We start from the raw sequence: 6142 nt of genomic DNA on the forward strand, positions 1-6142 counted from the left end.
CCAACATGATGCCCAGGGATGGCTCTTAGAGTTATGACCTTGGGCGTTTCCCTGGAATCTAATCATCGGATTCACACCCACAAAACAGCTTAATTCCTTTCTGAGAGCCTCAGTCCTGGCTTTGCCTTGACTGGGTCTGGAATTAACAGAGTCAGTTCTGTGTTAATAGAGACTGTCCGAACTGTCCAGTTGCTAAGACAGACAAAAATCCAAAGGGTTGGGAAAGTGGAGTTCAGAAGAGGTGGTGGCAGTTTGGGGACTTTTTTTTCTATCTCCTTTTCTGAATCTCAGATCCCCAAAATATCCTTTAGGTCTCCAGAAAATTCCTTTAGGGAACTTTCAGAGATGGAGCGAGGCTTTCACTTTCCAAGGCCAGCTGATGTTCTGATGTACATGGTTTTGCACCATCCCCCAGTCTCTCTCCACATTGCAGCCAATGGTGCAGGACCTCACTTTTAAAACTGTCTGTGAGATGAGACGTCTCTGGGAGTTGGTCTTGTACCCTGAGAGGGCTAAGATCCAGAGGGAGGGCCAGGGAGAGAGCTGAGGTTGTGGCAGGACCGTGAGAGGCACCTTCTTCCTTCTTGGCAATGCCAAGGCCACCTTGGGCCAAGCTCCAGCGCAGACCCTGCCCAGCCTAGAGGTAGAATAAACAGAGAGGGAGGAGCGTTCACAAGGCGCGGTTAGCTGCAGGAAGCAGAAGGAAGTGGGCAGGAGGGGAGGATCTTAGGGTACAATGCACTATAGATGCATCTGGCCCTAGACCAACTTGCTTAGTGTTCCTCTGGAGCCTGGCCAGCCCCCCCCACCCCCAAACATCTCTGTGCTGACAGGAAGGGAGTGGATACTAAAGAGAAAGCTCTTTCATATCTCCTGAGTGACCCCACTTTCACCTGGCAAACTGAAGGTGACCAGAACAGGTATGACTAAGTAGCGATTTCAAGTTCTGCCTGAGTGACCGTGGTTTGGGGCTAATTCTCAGAATTTCTAAGAAGTTCTCACACACACACAGAGGCCCAAGAATCACAGAGACAACCCAGAGCCGGGAAGCATGTGGGAGAGGTAACTGGGAACGAGGGTTTTGATGAAACAACCTGTCTGGCTAGTGCCCAGCTTTGGGCAAGCTGCTTAATGTCTCTGGGCCGACATCTTGTGTGACCAGTGGAGGTCCACTCGCAGGGCTGCTGAAAGAACTCTGCAGTGACAGGGGTAGTGCTGGATCTGAAAGTCTCTGACACAGAGGACCCCACACATGGCTGCTCAACAAACTAGTACTCTCTAATTGTCTCTTTTCAGTTTGCACATGTCTTTTTTCTGTTGCTGTGATAAACACCATGACCAAAAACAACTTGGGGAGGAAAGGGTTTGTTTCAGCTTACAGTCCATTATTGAGGAAAGCCAAGGTGGGGCCTGGAGCACTGGCCATGGAGGAACAATGCTTACTAATTCGCCATCTAGACTACCTAGGTTTGTTTGTTTGTTTTTGTTTTTTAATATATAACCCAGGACCACCTGCCTGAGGGATAGATCAACCCGTAATGGCCTGGGTCTCCTCACATCAATCAAGAGTAAATACCAATCTCTCAGTTGATGTTCTCGCTTTTCACATGACTCTATGATATATCAAGTTGACAATAAACTCCAGTCTGCCTAGTGCTTATCCATTCGGGTTTATAGCTACCATGCGTCATGTGTTTGTTATGTGTGCGTGTGTATGTATGTATCTGTATGTATGTATATATATACATACATATATATTTGGCATTTTTATATTATCTATATCCAATAATTTATTGACTATCTATCTGTTTATCATCTATCTAGTGATTAATCTTCTGATCAGATTGTTGGTGCTTTAATTGCCTCCTTTAGTAGTGTATATCTACCTTGGAGGCAAGGCAAATTGTATTTGAAGTTAATAAAGTGGGTGTGATAAGGTATTTAAAAAATCCAGTCTTCAGTTTCAAAAATGCTTTGGTATAGTGCCAGCTTCACTTTGGATTTCTTTTAGATTGACTGAAGAAATGGGTGGAGTTTGCAGGGAAATTACATTGATTTTCAGTGGTCTCAGGCAGCCTTGCTCCCGAGTCTCTGGAATGCCTAGAAGCCACCTAGTCTCAGCTGTGACCTCCAGTCTCAGGATGTCTGAAGCCAGTGGTGTTTCAGGATGTCCGGCTGTGCAGACTGACTGCTCATGAGTGACCCCTCTCAGTACCCACCTCCCACTCCTTGACGTCACACACCCTCCTAGAATGTGTCCCAGGAAATCAAAGGGTGACGTGAGTCAGCCTGCCCCTTGTGAACCTGGTACCTCACATGCATTCAGGACACCGATCGATCTCCCTAGTGTTGTGCCTTCAGGTGGAGCACTGCTATTCTCCAAGTTTTTATTTGTTCACACATCATCTTTCTTGAACAATTTTGTGAGGCAAGTGGGTCTTGTTCTCTTCTTTCAGATTACGTTTTACTTTGCTTTGTTGCGGGGGAAGTGTACATGTGGAGGTTAGAGGACAACTTCTTCCTACCATTTAGGTTCCAGAGAGTAAACTCAGGTCATCATACTTAGCGGCAAATGCACTTACCCACTTAGCCATCTCACTGGCTCTAGCTTATTTCTTTATTCTCATTTTGCCCATCACAGCCACCTAGCTAAGGAGTGGTAGAGCCAGCCAGCACAGTTTGGAACTTGGTCTTAGGAATTGAGTCAACTGCATTATTAGTGTACCCATTGCTCCTGTCAGTGCTTGTTGAATTCAACAGTCATCATTTGCCCATCTCTATTACTTGCTCAGCTCTGTTATGAAGCTGAGTGCTGTCTGAGGTCAGGTCTTATTAACTGGTATATCTCTAATACTAAGGTCAATCCCTTGGCCATATGTGAATCGTTAAGAAGTCTACAGAACTAAAGCTGGAGAATGTATCTTAGTGGTAGAACACTTGCATATCAAGGCTCTGAGTTCAATTCCCAGTAGCACTACCCAACCAGCCAACCAACCAGCACACTCACCAAACAACCAACTCACCAACCAGCCAACAAACCAGCCAACCAACCAACCAACCAGCCAACAAACCAGCCAACCAACCAACCAACCAACCAACCAACTAACCAACCAACCCAACCAACCAACCAACCAGCCAGCCAACCTGCCAACCAACCAACCAGCCTGCCAACCAACCAACTAACTAACGAACCAACCAGCAAGTCTACAGAACCAATGAAGCCACTAAATGAATGCAATGAAGCTATGCAAGTGAACCTGAGCAGCAGTAGAATATTATTTGCTATTTATATTTTTCTAATTCATTCATTCATTCATTCATTCCTTTCTTTCTCTCTTCCTTCTTCCCCTCTTCCTCCTTCCTATATTTCTTCTCTCTTTTGGTAACTCTATTGAACTCAGGCCTCAAGCTATAGCTCCAACTAATTCTAATTAATAATAACAATATGCATGTATGTACATATATGTGTGCATGCATGCATGCATACATACATACCATTCTGCAAATGTCCTCAATACCAATCATAAATATTCTGAATCTATATGCTTAGAGGACTAGAGAAAAAGAAATGGCAGGTGGTAAAATCTCTCCTCTTGGCAATGTCACTAGCCTGCAGGCAAACCATGAAGGTTCCCTGAAGGATCTAGCCAGAAGAGCCTGCTTACCTCAGTTATTGCTTTATTTTCTTCTGAGTTACAGACCTCACAGATCCTCCATAAGCCACAAACACACTCACTGACTGGCTTATGAGCCACAGGGCAGGGGAGGGAAGGTGGATTATAGTAACCGGGAAGTACACTGGGTAGCTTGTGAGGGTGACTCCACCAACCCTTGGCTGTGAACCCCCACAAGAGTACTCCATCCACCTGGTATTCTAGGCAGGCCCAGCTTTGAAGGACTGTCTCCCAAGTGCCTGCTGTGAGAGCTCAAGTCCATCCTGCTCACTGCTTCAGGATGGCAGTTCAGCAAGCTCCATATATATATGCATTACTATTAGTGAGTGTATCCATTGCTCCTGACAGCACATGTAGTGTGCATATATACATACATATACGTATATGAGTAATCTGCCTGCATGTGTGGCTGTGCACCATGTGTGTGCCTGGTGCCTGTGGAGGCCAGAAGAGGGTGTCGGATCCCCTGGAACTGGGGTTACAGATGGTTTTGATCCACCATAAGAATTCTGGGAATGGAACTGGAGTCCTCTGCAAGGGCAACCAGTACTCTAAAACTACTGAGCCATCTCTCCAACCTCAGGCTCCCATTTCCTTAAAAGATAGGAATTTTGTTATTCCTTTTGTCTTGAATTCCTCCTGCATGTCAGATGTTCTGGGTGTTAAGGTCACAGCTGGGACAAAGCACAGTTTCTGGTGAATGCAGACAAACAGGATATAAACACAATAAATCCACAGATGCCATGCTTGGAGGGAATACATGCTGTGGAGAAATGTTAAGCTGATGAAGGGTGTGGGGGTGGGACTTTTATGGTAGAGAAGGGGAAACCAGAAAGGTTCTCTGAAGATGCGACATTATCAAGAGGCCTCAAGAGGGGGCAGGGGCCGACTTCTGTCTGCTCCGTCTAGCCTTGTTGTCCTCTGGTCAGCATGCTTCCTAAAACTCTTCTAGCAGATCATTTTCCTGCTTAAAACTCCTTCGATGAAAAGCTTTCTCTTCTTTCTTGTCGTGTGTGTGTGTGTGTGTGTGTGTGTGTGTGTGTGTGTGTGTGTAAGAGAGAGAGACAGAGAGACATACAGACACACACAGAGACAGAAAGAGAGCCACACACACAGAGCCACACAGAGACAAAGAGAGACAGAGAGACATACACATACAAAGAGTGAGAGGGGGAGGGGGAGGGAGAGGGAGAGGGAGCCAGGACCAGTAGCTATGGACACTTGCTGAATGCATTGATCTCCAAAACTCCCCACCCTGCTTCTCCATTTCTTTGTCCCCACATTCCTGCATTGAACAATGTTCTCCTGCCAAGAATATTCTTTGCCTTTTCCTCCTGCCCCTCCTCCTCCCCCTTTTTGCTTTTTTAAGACAGGGTTTTGTCTTCTCCTTTTATCTCCCAGGACAACTCCAACAAGACTTCTGGGATCCCTCCTATCCTGCCTTCCAATCCACTCATACCACGTTGCTATCTGCCACACCATAAATCATAAGCCAGCCCCCACACCAGACTATGAGCCTATTTGGGAAACTGCTACAGACATTCTTTTTTTTTAGTTTTAGTTTTTAATTTTTTGAGACAGGGTTTCTCTGTGTAGTTTTGACTGCCCTGAACTCCCTTGTAGACCAGGCTGGCCTCGAACTCACATCGATCCACCTGCCTCTGCCTCCTGAGTGCTGGGATTAAAGGCGTGTGCTACCCCTGCCCAGTGCTACAGCCATTCTCAATGCACAGCATAGAACTACATATGTAGTGCTGACTGAGTTGATGAATAAAGGAAAAACTGGATTCTCTCTGTTCTGTTACCTTACTGAGCCCCATCCAGCATGGCTCATCTTACAAGTGAGAAAATCAAATTTGTTCCCTTTCTTTCAATATCCTATCTCCTTACTTTCTTCTTGGGCTTCCTTTTTATCTTTTTCTTTTTCTTTCTTCCTTTCTTCCTTCCTTTCTTTTCTTTTCTTTTTTAAATTTTTCTCTTTCTTTTCCTTTCTTTTTCTGGCATATGATCGCTGTCACCTTTCCTAACGTTCCTTCATGGCAGAGGTCACAGAGCTCTTCAAACCTCTCCCAGCTCACCCAGGCCTTTCTCCTGCTAACCAAGACATCCTTTTGACGTCTCCAACTTGAAACTAGCTGCAGCTCCCAGTTGGCCACACCTTAGGACCCATCCAGTGAGCCAGTGCGGCTGGCCTGTAGTCCATTCTACACTCCTGCATGACCCCAGCTCCAGAGGGCCATTCCCCCTACCCACACTGTCCAGACGTGGCTTTGGGATTTCCTAGGTTTTGCTGTAAGTCAACGGCTTGATTCTATTGAACTTAAATTCACTGACTTATATTTGTTTGATTTACCACTTTGCCTGGAATCTGGAGGCCAGACTGTCTGACCTGGTCATGTTTTCAATCGAGAGACCATTCATTCAGGCGCTTGCCATCATTCAGGGGACATTTAGCTTAGGTCTGACTT

This window comes from Acomys russatus, chromosome 25 (assembly GCF_903995435.1).
Source record: "Acomys russatus chromosome 25, mAcoRus1.1, whole genome shotgun sequence".
NCBI classification, from domain to species: Eukaryota; Metazoa; Chordata; class Mammalia; order Rodentia; family Muridae; genus Acomys; species Acomys russatus.